The 13,643-nt window shown below is 23.4% G+C and overlaps 1 long non-coding RNA gene across 1 annotated transcript in view; it reads left to right on the top strand.

The window, feature by feature from the left end:
* The first annotated feature begins 3,021 nt into the window (after positions 1-3,021).
* The window catches only part of LOC129612876 (uncharacterized), a 176,203-nt gene continuing 165,581 nt past the window's right edge, over positions 3,022-13,643 (top strand). Inside the window, exon 1 of the long non-coding RNA XR_008697283.1 lies at positions 3,022-3,078. This is a non-coding gene — a long non-coding RNA (uncharacterized LOC129612876). The remainder of the gene's footprint in view (positions 3,079-13,643) is intronic.

The following is a 13,643-nucleotide window of genomic DNA, read 5'->3' as shown; positions in this document are numbered from 1 at the left end:
TCTAATTTCTCCAATTCTACACAAATTTAAAATTCCTTTATTTGAAAATATTTGTAGATTAAGAATTTTTTTGTTTATCACAATATTTTGCACCCCAATAAATTTTAATTTGAAACAAAATAATGTTTTATTGGAAAATCAAAAGCCCTCCAAATATTTTAAATACATTTTAAATAAATGAAAATTTCGGAGCATGTCATATGTAAGGGGGTACCCTAAAACATTAAAAACTTTAACTAATCTGTGTGTATTTTAAATTTATGTTATATATTTTGTTTGACATTAAAAATTTGTCTATTCAAAAATTTTGAAAATAATTTCAACTTATTTTGTTTCAAAGAACACATATTATAAAAAATATTTTATACATTTTGAACATAAAATTTAGATATACGGTCAGATTTCATGCTGTAAAACCAATAATTTTATATTTACATAAAATGTTATTTTACAAAATTAAATTTTAATTGCAGAACAATCGAAAAGAGATTTACTTGTATTTATATTGCTTGTCTGTATAAATTTCAAAATATTCAAATTACAAAATAAATTATTTTTTATTTTTTGTTTTTTGATTATAGCATATATACACAGAGAAAAAATTTTCATTTTATTAACAATAAAATTAGCTGTTACTGCAAAAGTTTATTCTTATACAAATGGAGAAGAATAAAATTTTTTAAATTAAAATTAAATGATTAAATTTTTTGAATTAAAATTAAATGATTTTCGGACAGTAATACCGTTTTAGCTATTTTTTCGCTATATCTAGCGATAAATACTGTAAATCAAATCGCTGAAAAAATTTAGCGAATTTTAGCGATTTTTCTACGTATTGGGTTAGCGACATAAAACCATCATTTGAAAGACTTATCATTTGACACATTATTAAACCATCACTTACAATATAGGTCTTGCCAACATGAACCGCCTCAAAGATCAATAAATAATCCCATTAAATTACGATTTTTTTTAATTACTTGTCATACATTTTTTCTCTACATGATTTATTCAGAATGCCAAAGGCGTAATAAAATTAATAATTTAAAATTTATTTTTGAGTAATAAATAATAAAGAAATTTTTCTTTTTAAAATTTTTAAATTAAATTAAATTTCTTCGAAAAGAAAATTATTTTTATCTTCCTGAAATTAATTTGAAAAATTTAATTAAAAATTCATTTTTAAATACTCGTTTTTTTTTTTATAAGTGTAATGAAGCATACAAGCACATTATAATACATACTTATGTACATATGTACAAATAATTTACTTGCATTTCAAAACAAATTTATATTAAGATTGTAATCAAAAACAAAAAACGTACAGGCATACAAAATATTATACTAGGTACATAAGTCCTCCATCTACACGTATTCTTACTTTTTGGTTAAATAAATTTTTGTTTTGTGTTCAAATAAATAATAGAGAATTATATATTTGTATTTATTTTATAATAAAAAGGATATCAAGTATAAAATTCTTATTGCTAATACAAAAATGAATTGATTTTCACACTTATGTATATACAAGTGAATGATGCAAAAACAAAATTTTAATTTAATCGTTTTGTTTTTTTTTTTTGCAAAATGCCTTTTTAAATATTGAATGGAGAGATGCACAATTATAAATCTGAATATCTACGTATGCATATATAAATACTCACATGTATATTTATATAATATCATTGCAATATTTATGTAGATTTTTGTGTAAATATTCACAATTTTCACATACAATGTTCATAAATAATATTATTTTTTTTTTTTAGTAGGTATAGGGTAAAATGTCCTGTACAAGATTATGTACATAATATGCGCATGTATAATGTAAAAATAATGCATATACATACATTTAAAATATAAACTTTTGTTATGATATATACATTATGTATGTGTGTATTTGATGAGCTGAAAAGTTTGTTGTTTTTTTTTTTTTATTTTAACTTTAAATTTAAAGGATAATAGTGTCAGGACCAAATGTTTGCAAAATATATTTTATATACTTTTTCTTTTACTTTTTTTTTCGTTGAATAACTTAAATTTGAGAAAAAAAAAAGAAAAGAAAAATTATATAAGCATTTTGTGATGATTATATTTTTTTGTCTGCTCTATTGCATAAAACGAATAGAGTTTTCTTGCATAAACGAACAATTAAAAAATTAAATTTTTATAGAAGAAATTTTTTGTGAATTTATTTAAAGAGAATAAAATTTTTCATATAATTTTTGTAAGTAGAGAGCTGCTTTCTCTGTCTCGCAACCGGCAAGAGGCTAGTGTAAACAGCCAGTCGAAGATTTCTTCCATTGGTTTTGCTTGTAAACTGTTTCCAGCTTTAAAAAATAATCTCATTTTGAATTGAAATCTACCTATAGGTGTGTTACTAAGATTTCTTTTATTTACGTATTATTTGAGTTCATAGTCGAAATTTTTAAGAATTTTTTTACTAAACACCTTTTTTTACAACTGACTCCCGAGTCCCTATTCTTCTTAATGCAAGTGACTCACGATTGTACGTTTTTAAAGTAATTTAGAGTTTTTTATGGAAAGTAAAAAGAACTAGATTCTGGTATTCATTTTGGTGCTAAATATACCAGACAAATTTTCAAGAATTACAGGTGTATAAAGCAGAAATCTGAAATTAAGTAATTAATAAAATTTCTAGAATAAAAAATTTTGAAATGAAAATTAAAATTGTCACCTTATGAGACTGAAAGAAGGAGAAATATTTCCTATGGTTATGTAATTTTTTCGTTCAAATCCATTATTTCAGCTTGTTTCGGGAGTACAATCATGTCTTGAACACTTAGAATATTAAAACGTTAAAGAGTGAGCTAATTTTTTCCGAAACGGTACAAGTTGTGGTTTTGATTTTTGGCTTTTTATTTAATACATCATACGTACATGTGCGACATCTGGTGCTTGAAAATGTTATTAACTATATAATACAAAATAATTTTGATTATTTAATTTAAAATTTTTTCTAATTGTTTTAATTTAATTTTCAGGCGAGTATTCCCACCTTCGTACGCAATGAAGTTTTTGTACTAAAAATCAACATTGGTCTGTGCACATATTAAGGTAATTTACATGAATATATTTAAAAATTTTTTTTTTTTACGTTTTTTACGCTGATTAAAAAAAGATGAGAAAAATTATATACAGAAGAACTTTTAATTTAAGGAAACTGTATAATTAAGTATTTTGAGCATTAATATTCCAAATTTAATTTTTTTTATGAAATTATGTAATGAAAGTAAGGATCATTATTTCAAATTTCCATTCAAAAAATTGCTAAATCATACATATGGAGTGTGTTCAATAAGTGCTTATCCGAAAATAAAATTGAATTATTTTAAAAATAATGAAATTGAAAAAAACAACTTTTCGAAGCAGGGGCGATTACATTAACATTTGGAAAAAAAATGTACGTAGGTGTGTAAGGGTTTAGATTACATTAAGAATTTCCAAAAAAATTGTGTGAGTGAATGAAAAATTAAAATGTGCCATTAACTTGAGTCATAAGTTATTTCTTTTGTTGACCATTCTTAGTTAAGTAAAGTTAAGCTGAGTCACCATATATTTGATAAAATTCCAAATGCAGTATAAGGAGACCGACATCTAAATTTTTCATTAGAGAATGATGAGTCCTTACGAGGCAATCAGTTTTTTTGACACGGACCGTATCACACTGGATTTGATAAGAGAACAAGCTGTATTATATAAGAACAGGGTTCATTCATTATGAATTAGTGCGGCATGAAAGACACTGTCGGTAGCTGTATCATTTTCATCGACAGAACATAATGGCAAGGACAAAGTTTTAGCTTCCACATACATTTATGTCAGGTTCCTGTTTAAGTAAAGTAAAAGTATTTAATAGTCGGAATTTGAATTCATGCGTATTTCACTACAAATTCAATACTTGAAAAGTTTTGGATTCTTTCGTTTAATATTATAGGAGATCTGAAGTGTAAGTTTGCCGTCACATGTATAAATTTATTATTCTTAAGTAATTCTATTCTAACTACAGTATTTGTTATTTTATTTTTCACCAATTTACTAGAGTAATATTTATTACTTATATAGTCATATTAAAGTAAATTTATTATCAGGAAAATAACAAGAGTTTTCTTTTGAATATTAGCCAAGTTTTAATAATAAAGGACAATAATTTTATATTGTTCGAATTTTTCTTCTAATAAGTTTTTTAAAACTTTTGCACACAACCTTATATAAAAGTAAATAATATTGTTAACCTGATCCTATACTATATCCTATCATCTATTTCCATATTTTACTATAGATTTTTACCTAATCATTGTAAATATTTTGGCTGGCGCCTATATTATATTTGTATAACAAAAATTAAGAAGAAAAAGTATGGAAAATTTTATTTTTTTCTTTACCTTGTTTTTATTTTCACAATTTTTCCAATTTTTTTTTCGCAAAGTTATGAAAAATTTGGAAAGAAAAAAAAATTGTAATTGAAATGAAAAATTGGAAAAATTAAAGTTTTCTTCATAAAAAAAAAAAATTAAATTAGAAAATTGAAAATTTGATAAAAAGCAAAAAAATATTTTAAAGAAATAACAAAGATTTAATTTGACGTAATTTATAATACTCGTAATAAAACGGTAATTGCACTATGTTGTAAAAAAAAGAAGTAAATTTACGAAAATTTACGAAGCTATGGTGAAAAATATGTCAAGCCAATTGTGAATGTGGAAATAGTTTATTTCAGTTGTCGTACTTTTGTTTTTATTGGAAAATTATCAAGATAAAATTTTTATTGAAAATTGAAGTCATCGTTTTTTCACTATAATAGTCCAGTTTATGCAATTAATATTTTCTTCAATTATATTTATTGTCATAAATTTTAAGAGCAAATATATTATATTTTTTAACCTACATTCGATTTGTTGAGTTGTCTAAACATCTATTATGTAATCTCCCTCCCCCTTCTGAGTGCGGAGCGTGTACTACAACACATCGCTCGAGACCCACCCTCTTGATGAACTCTTGATGAAATTTTTTCCATTTCTGTATATATAATACTGTAAACACCTTGGGTAACACTCTCAATACAGCATCAGTTTTTTTTTTTTTTTTAAATTTCAGGGTTAAATAAATAAGTGATGTAGTATTGCATAATTTACCCTTAAATTTAAAGTGAATAAAATAATAAAAATAGTGCAAAATAAATAATAGGGTAACATTCCCAGCACTACACTAGTTGTATATTTAAATTTATTCACGAGTATTCACCTAATTTTTTATATAAGATAGCATTTAATTTTCAAAGAATTTTTGGTATAATTAATCCGGAGATAGTGTTGTCTGCAACTCTCTAGAGGACAGCGAGTTTTTGTTAAGAGAATTTAAAGAAAATTACTAAACTACTGGCAAACTGCTTTTATTTTACTAAAACAGCGACATCTGATTTGACAAAAAATATTAATTCCAATGGAATCAATGAATTCTTATATGTCAAAGTAAAAATCATTATATAAGAATCACATTAACTTTGTAATTCTTTCAATATTTTGAATCGGATCCAAAATAAATATTTACAAAATAATTTTCCAATTATTCTAATTTTCAAAAAAAAATAAAAAAATCATTATGGAATTCTTGAAATTTATTTGGCAGGTCATCATTATTTTTTTTGCTTCTTCAAATGTGGTGAATTATTTCCTATTTATTTTTTTCTTAGAAATTTTTTTAAGCAAATGTTACTGTTTTAAACTCATTCCTTTATATTATATAAAATACAATTTACATAAAAGTGTTATAATTTTTTTTCTTTATGTTTATTATTATTATTTTTTTCCCCTTTTATTCTTCATTCACCAAATTATTCAAAATACTTTTAATGACTTAATTTTTAGAAGGGTAACAGAAAGAAAAAAATTTACATATACACACATATATACATTCATATATATGTACATTGTAAAGATAATGATTTTTTTCTATATTGTATATATATACATAGGAAATGGGTAATTAATTTCATTTGGAAGAATTTTCCTTGTATTAATGAAAAAAAAAGAAGAGAAAAATAAAAGAAAGAGCAAAAAGGAAAAAAAAATTGTAACAATAACCATTTCACTTATGCTCATGTCAAAGCGTCAAATCTCAGCAATGATGGTGTTGTTGATGTTCTTATTTTTTTTTTGTTTATATAAGTATATATAGAAATTGCTGACATAATAAAGAGCATGATAGTGACGGCGTTGATAATGATTATGATGACTGATGAATTTGAATTATAATATAACACATATAGATATAAAATATAGCATTTAACCCCTTTATTCATATTGGCATAAAAAAATATAACAAAAACCAAAAAAAGAAACAAGAGAAAAAGAAAGAGAATGAAACATAAAAAGTTGAATGTGGTATAAAAAGACTATAAGATCCATCAAATGCAGACATTATTCTAATATACCATTTTAACAGATTTTATACAAAAAAAAATTTAAATGGTTCGAAAGAGTATGAAAAATATTTTTATTCAAAAAAAAAAAAAAGTAAAAGAAAGAGCAGAAATGAATTAAAAAAAAAAAAACAAGTGAACCAAAAATGCTTAGATATTTGAGTAAATTTTTCTTTTTCCTTCCTTTCTCAATAAAAATATTTACTTAGAGAATAGTAGACCACAACAATTAAAGACCAAAAAATTGTGTTCGGTGTTCAGTGTTCCAAATATAAATTACATAATAAATATACGTAGATTAAATGAAAATCTTGCAATTTCTTGCAATTCACTTCAAATTTTATTGTTCATTTTATTTTTTTTTTTTAATATTATAAAAACCAAATAAAAATGGTTTTTAATAAAATTTAAAAATGCAGATGTAATTTAGTTGAACTAGTATTTGATAAAAACTTTGATTGTGTTTTTGTCACCATATAAATTTTGGGTTTTTCGCATTTTAAAAAGAAACTTCTAATGACCGCATATAGGCTATTTTCCTTAGTTGTAGAGTTTTTTGAAATTCAGTAAAATATTTATGTACTAGTAAGTTTTCGGTATGTAAGAATTTGGGCATTCCTATTTCCGTAAATTGGTAACAACATAAAAATTGAGTGTTCCGATTAATTATTTTTCGATTTTTGTGCAACTCCAGGTCTGATATATTTAATTTTGATGTAACTGTTTTTGAAATGTCAGTTTTTCATTTTGAATTTCAATAGTATTGATCATTTTAAATTTTGCACCGTAATATAGGCAGATTTTTGTACTCGGCTCATAAATTTTTTAAAAATTTTGAGCAATTCAAATTTTGAGCTATATTTTTAGAAAAGAGCCATATTTCAAATCCATTTGAATTGTCTAAACGCGATTACTACATTTTTTGAAAATTTTAGTTGATAATGGAACTAGATTGAAAACTATATGAAAGCTTGATTGTGTTAACAAGCAGTGCAAGGTCTGGTTTCAAAATTTTTTATTGATAAGAGAAAATGGAAAAAAAGTTATAATAATTCAAAATTCTTTCGATTTAAAATTTTTAAATAGTTAAACTGAAAATTTATTAATTTTAGAATATCGGGTTTAACCAAATTTCTATAGCATTTAAATTGAGACAATGCCCCATGCTTTCGAACATTTTTACAGAATGCCAAAAATTTTTAAAATTATTTTTATTTAATCTTGATTTATGGTGAGAAAAAACTATGTAATTTCCAGAACTTGTTTATTACAATACTTAGTCAATTTTTATTAAAATCTTACTAATCTCTTCTTACTAATTAATATGTTTTTTCCTCTCATTTCCTAAATTTATTTAGAAGAATATAATCCAATTATTCAATTTAAATGATTGATACTTTGTTTAAAATTTGTCATTGAATAAAATTACTTGAACAAATTCTCTCAAATTTTTTTAAATTTATTTTTTATTATTAAAACGCTCTTGTTACTAAAATAAAAATAAACTTGGAAATATTCCCATAATCCACCCACCAAAAATTTTCATACTAATTCTATCTTCACTAGGAATATAATAATAAAAATAAAATTAGCAAGTTATAAAAAAAAAATTATTTATAAGTAAATAAGTATAACAATGCATATTTCTATTATTACCATTATAATTTTTATTACAACCATTTATATTTCTTTTTCATTTACGAATTGATGATTTTTCTCTCTCCGTCCCCGTCTTCATATCCCTAAGTTTTTCGTTACCATATTTCGTTTGTATAAAAAATTACAAAAATGCGAAAAAGAATGCTTTCTGTATGATAAATTACTTCTGGCAGGAAAAAACCTTGTACAGTAAAAATATAATCAATAACAAATAAAAAGAATAAAAAATAGAAGGAAGAAGAGGAGAGCTAATAGAAAATTAGTGTTACCAGCTTTGATAATTTTTAACTATCTTTCATTTATAGAAATTGAATCATACGATCTAATACAAGCTTTGTTTTTTGACATGTGCCAATTATGATTCGCTGTAGACTTAATTCAAGTAATTCTTTATGAAACCGGTTTTAAAACTCATAGTTTACAGAAGTTTAAATTTAAAAATTAAAGATTATGATACTTAAAAAATCATTATTTAACTGAATAATTAACTTAATATTTTGACTCTATTATTATTTACTCAAACTACAGTAATAGTAAAGCACCATGCTCAAACTACTTTTATAGTAATACGATTTTCGTTTTCGGAAAAATGGTAAGGTAGTACCAATCAATTTGCAATACATACCAAAATCGAATTACATAGTAAGGCTCAAGTGCAACAAATCTATTCCCTAGTTACTCTGCATCTAATTATAAAATTTTGATCAAATTTTCAAAATATATAAATTACGATGCAAACACTTTTAAGGTGAAAAACAGAAGATATTGCTGAAAATTTGTTTTGAATTCTTAGAATAAACTTTCATTCTTTGTTAAAATTAATTTGCAGTCATCAATTTAAAGTCAATCCTCGAATTTTCAAAATAACATTTAATTTATATAAGAATCTGTATAACATAGTCATAAGAATGCCCTTCCTTTCTCAAAATGAGGAGAATACAGAAATGTAATGTTATACAAAGAAATTTTTTTTTTATTTTTACAAAGGTTACGCTCCCTAAATACCGGTGTGGTAAATATAAATTATATAAGAAAACCACACATTATGAGATTTTGTGTTGATATACTGTGGTATTAATTACACATATTTGTTCGTATATATTTCTTAATATGTATGTAATTAAATTTTTTGAAAATTTCATAAAATCAACAATAGAAAATATATGTAAAAGTTAATTAATAATTAATTAATATTTACTTTTATACAAGTCGTTTTGGAAATTTTCTCAATTGTTGTAAAATAATTTTTTCATATTTTGGGATTTTTCATTCTCTTGTAATTACTGTTTACTGTTATAATTGGCATTCAAAATGAGAGAATATTTTTGCTGCTTTTTTTGTCAAAGCTTATATATTTTTAATAGAGAGAGGTGTTATGTAACACTAAAAAGTGGGTATATAGAAAAAATATTCATATGTTATACAAATAATTCAGATTAATTTTTGAAAAACTGTACCAAATACGAAGTATACCGTAAAATTTTTTAAAATATGAAATTTATTCTTTGTGTGAATATTGTTTTTAGAAAACCTGTGAGTGATTTTATTTTGTATACTTAAAAATTTAAAGAATTTAAATTAGAATTCATATATAACTGCGGCAAAGAACTTTTTTTTAAAAAAAACAATGGCAACATTTGAAATACTTCAATTTTGGCCCATTATTTTAAGGACTTAACATAAAATGGCAGGGTACTGGTTACTTGAGCATAAGATGCTATGCAAAAGTCAGTTAGCCTATCATTTCAAAATTCTCTATACGAATAAATTAGCTTATTCGATTATTAACCCTTTGTGGCAGGAGTAACTAATCTATGGATTGCGTCTTTGATATGAAAGAAATTTTCTTACCATTTCAAGTTTTTAAAATTTTTTATGCTACTTTATTTTCGAATGCATTTTTTATAATAATTTTTAAATTTTAACAATATGCATTATATATAAAGTTATGTGTAATACGAGTATATGCAGTGCAAACATATTTGGAAACTATTTTTTTGAAAGTGATATTTTAAATATGAAAAACTTCTAAGCAAAACTCGAAAAAAACAAAATTGAAAGTGCTATAAACATATATGGTATATTGTTATACTGTTATATTTTTTATATAGCATGTGCATTTTTTTGAAGCAAGAGATAAAAAATAAAGTTTAAAAAAATATTATCACACTCAGAAAATAGAAAAGAATATTAAAAGAGAAAAAAAATATTCAACAAGAAAACCAAAAACAAAAGAAATCAAAAAAGTAAAATTTTCCATTACACCAAAAAATCATTTCTTTGGTTAAATTATACACCAAAAGTTATCCTCATACACATATACATACATATACTGGGATAATAGAAAATTTTTTAGAGAGAGAAAAAAAAATTTAACTCTGAATGTATTTCATCGCTTTATTTTTCCTTTTTTTTTTTTTTAATAATCCTTAGGGATTATAGCGACGACTTTCATTCACGATTAGTTGTGGATGTGTTCATTACATTCAAATCATATGTGTATATAACATGTACATAAATCCCGTCAAATTCATAGATGTATCTGAATATAATTGCAATGAATATGTTCTGTATCTAGTTACCGTATAACACATAACATATTTATTACTTCAAACAAAAAAGTGGTAAAGAATAGAAGTTTATAGAAAAACAATCAACATAACTGTAAATATATGTATGTAATATCTAAGAGAATTTTACACATGCTATTACATTTCAAAACATTGTCTATCGTACTTTGTATTACAATATGTACGATGCACATAATATACAGAAGTGATATTTTTATATATAACATATTAGTTTTTTTTTATGAGTGTCGACATGCAGTTTATTTGAGAAAAAATCATGTAAAATCTGAAATCAAATTATCAAAGGGTAAATTGATCTGAAAATGCAAAAAATTTTGGATTTTTAATAGGCTTGCTCGAAATATATTATGAAATATTTTTATATGTACCTTTACATTCACTCAGAAAAATTTTTAAGTAATTATGAATAAATTTTTTAAATAACTGTATATTTAATTTTACTGAAGTCAAAATCATTTATAATGATTAAGGAAAAGTTTTATTAAATAAATAAATATCTGTAGTTATTAAATTTTTGTTATACATGTATAATAAAATTTTATTTTCAATATTTATTTCGTTTCTTCAATATTTTCTTAAAATTTTTTTCCATACTTTTCTATTTATAAAAATTTTCAATAAAATTTTCATATTTATTCTTTATCATCACTTTATAAATGTTCTTTTCAATTTATTTTTTTATTTAAATTTGGTATTTAATTGTGGTTTTACTTATTTTTGATATTTTCATGTTTAAAAAACAAAATTTTTTCTCTTTTTATTGCAAACGAATAAAACTAAGTAATCCTTAAACACTTTTCATGTTTCCTGTTAAAAGTTTTTTTTTTCGAAAAAATATAAGAAAAGAAAAACCACTATAAATTTAAGGAATAAGAAATATAGAGAAGAAAACTTTAAGGCAAATTAGCAAACATGGTTTATTTGCTTATAAAAAGAGAAAAAACATAAAATAAAACTTTCATATGCGAATACGAAGAAATAAAATCTTAGTTTTTTATATTTTATAATGTTTTCCCGTTAATGTTCGCATTCTAGGCATAGAATAGAAAAGAACTTTTAATAAAATGCAGAAACTTAGATACGTTATGTTTCGCATTTGCTATTTTAGCGTGACTGAATCACCTTTTGTACGATTTTGACGCCGTTAACAGTTAATTTTCGTACCGGAAACATTTTATTGGCGAAAACAAGTGTATTGCTTTTGAAAATGAGTTATTAAGTGGAGAGAATGAGTGGTTTATTGTAGAGAATGAGTAATTTTGTGGAGAGAATGAGCAATTGTTTGGCAAAAATGATTGCACACTACTATTGATCAAAGTGAGTAATTTTGTAGAGAATTTATTGGACAGAATTAGAAATTTATTGGAGAAAATGAGTGTACTGTACTGTTTATTAAAATGAATAACATTGTAAACTGAATAAATAATTCATTGGAGAGAATTATGGAGAGAATGGAGAATTTTTTTTGACAAAATAGGTTATTTTTTTAGAAAATTAGTTAAAGTAAATGGCGAATTCACTATACAAACTAATGAATAAACTACAAAAAATTAAAAATTTATTGGAGAGAAAAAGATAATTTTAATAGAATAAATGATTTATTCACTATAGATAAAATAAAAGTGGTATTTTTTTGCTGATTATGATTTTAAAATTAAATATTTTTTGTTATTTTCAAATTTACAAAACTATATTTTGATCTACATTCAGAGAGATTCCAATCCATTAATAGTATATCTCATGAATAGTAGAGAAATTCCAACCCATCCTCAACCAACGATATCTCATCAATAGCAAATACTGCAAATGTGGAGCTTCAAATTTTTTATGTAATTATGCTTTTAAAAAAGCGATATGTCATTGTACTTTCAAAACGCGAAATCCTTTTCCCTCTCGCAATAAATTTCTATTATTTTCGTATTCACTGAAAAAAAAAAGTGCACGATAATCTATGTGGACTATTTACTGGTTCATTGATATTTTAAATCACTACGGAATAATCAAATTCAATTTTTACTATAAGTGAATTTTTTTTTATTATTTTCTTTTAAAAATTATTTTCTACTTAAAAACAAATTTTGTTTTTTTACTACATAAGAAAAGTTTTTTAAAGATTTGTTTCTTCATATTTTTTTTTTTATGAAATTTTCTATATTTAAGAATAATGTCCTTTACTTTAATTTCCATATTGAAACAAATTTTTTTTCTCTTTCATATTACTTACATGCTAGTTTTTTGTTCTTCAAGAACTTTTAAATAGGAAAGTTGTAATAACGGTAATAAAATATAAGATCTTACATCTTTAAAATGGAAATTTTTATAAGATTTTTCAATATGAGAAAAAAAAAATTTATCTTTAATAATGCGCAACGTAAGGAAAAATTCCTTTTTACCTCAAGGACTTCATAATATTCAAAAAAAAAATAATGCAAGTCTTGCAATATTCCTTCCTTTGAAAATTCTATAAATTATTGTGTGTTCTGTTTACTTACATTATATTCGGCTTGGATATATACAGATCAGTTGCTATACTGCGATATACGAAAATATTATGTGTTCATAATGTAATCGGTATAACATTAATATTTATGTGTGTATGGATATCTTATATAAGAACACATAATTTTTTTTATATATATATAATAATTTTATTTGTTTGGTTTTATTTATATACAATATACAAATATTAGTACATATGAACATCCGTTATTTCATGCTTAAAAACATAATGTATACGTACCGAACAAACACAAATATTTATGTAAAAATTTTTGTACTTCATTTCTTTCAAATTTGTTTCTGTTTTTCTTTAACGAAAATAAAGGAAAATTTAAAAAAAATTTTTTTTTTTTTGCAATTTAAAGCAGCCATTTAAAATTTCAAATTTTTTATATACCTTTCTAAAGCTAAAGTACAATCTTATCGAAACAGGAAAAAAAAAATTAGACAGC

The sequence above is a fragment of the Condylostylus longicornis genome, unplaced genomic scaffold (assembly GCF_029603195.1).
Source record: "Condylostylus longicornis isolate FDR11 unplaced genomic scaffold, ASM2960319v2 ptg000077l, whole genome shotgun sequence".
NCBI classification, from domain to species: domain Eukaryota; kingdom Metazoa; phylum Arthropoda; class Insecta; order Diptera; family Dolichopodidae; genus Condylostylus; species Condylostylus longicornis.
The sequence above is the reverse complement of the archived record's forward strand: the minus strand, read 5'-3'. Positions and strand labels throughout refer to the sequence as shown.